Raw genomic sequence first — 1,418 nt, 5'->3', positions numbered from 1 at the left:
AGTCACCTGTGTGTCGCTGTTCTCCAATAATTACCAGAGTACCAGCTGTGGTATTGTCCCACAGAACAGAGGACCTCACTATCTGCATACAACTAAACATTTCCTTCGTATTCGCTCTACAGGGTTTGAATGAGGACGTCAGCATCAACAAATTCTTCGACGACCCCATGTTGTTGGAATTGGCCAAACAGGATGTGATGTTGAATTATGCATTATGATCCTTTCGTTATCCTCCGAGTCTAGGTGCTTGGGGAGGCGTGTGTGTACAGTTTGCATCATTTTTAAATAAACGAATCCGACTTGTGTTCGGTTGCATTTATGGTGCTTCAGTTCCAGTTGGATGGGAGGACTGACTCATCCGTAACGTGAGAGCCACACTACTATACCTGATCCGACGGTCTAAAAATGTTGACCGAATTCTGATGGAAACCTTCCAGCAGTTACGTATTACAAGAGAGGTAACCGAGATGCACCACACCGTCATGGGAGACGCGCTGATCCGAGCTATTCAAGTTTATTTAAGGTGCCCGAATGAACCTACGGTTCGAAATAAGGAAAACGGTCCTGGAGCTCCATGAGACCTGGCATTGAGCAGTTCAGTTCAAGTTGCAATGAGCCAAAAGTAGTGAGCAACCGGAACCATACGGGCCAACAGCGTGGATAGGTATACTTGACAAGAGCCTTCAGGCCGTTGTTAAGGTTTCGTTAAGCCAGCGATAATGTGCGGGACAGAGGAAGTAATTGGTGAACTAAGTAGTTTTGAACCATACAGCCTATCTTCACAGGTCGAAATACCCGTAGAATCTGTTACAGGGTCAGTATACAATTACAGAACGAAATAACGGGCGAATTGTAGAATCTGCTACGTAGTGCTAAACGTACTGTGTTTCGGTCAGTCCCATGTGAAGTGGAATTTGTGGTTGCTCCACGCTACATCTGAATGTATCAACTTAATGGGACAGGCAGAAAAACTACGAACAGTAGGGTTATGTAGTCCAGTAAAATAGCAAAAGTTGGGACAGAACAATGATAGTCTGCGTTTACTGAGCCCAGTAACGGGCGAAAGGAAGTTGCTAGTGGGCGTGCCATTCACAAACAGTGTGAGTATCTCCAAACTCCTAAACGTTTCTTGGTAAAATCCGTACTCAGTCTACCACCCAGCTCTTCCTGATTGCAGCTTTTTTCCCAAGCGCCCACTTGGTGGTCCATCTTCCCCGATATTCCACATAGTAGTTTACTGAGATTAGTAGACACCACGCCTTTAGGATGCAGAAGGGCACCACCATTAGTTATTTGATTCTAGATCGGTTCATGTAATCGTGTTCTACAAACAACAACTAGTAATGCAGCTGTATAGAACTCTGGACAGTGCACTAGATGTGGAACATGATTCGATGATCTTAAGACGAAGCTAAAGT

The sequence above is a fragment of the Opisthorchis viverrini genome, assembly GCF_000715545.1.
Source record: "Opisthorchis viverrini unplaced genomic scaffold opera_v5_297, whole genome shotgun sequence".
Taxonomy (NCBI): Eukaryota; Metazoa; Platyhelminthes; class Trematoda; order Opisthorchiida; family Opisthorchiidae; genus Opisthorchis; species Opisthorchis viverrini.
The sequence above is the reverse complement of the archived record's forward strand: the minus strand, read 5'-3'. Positions refer to the sequence as shown.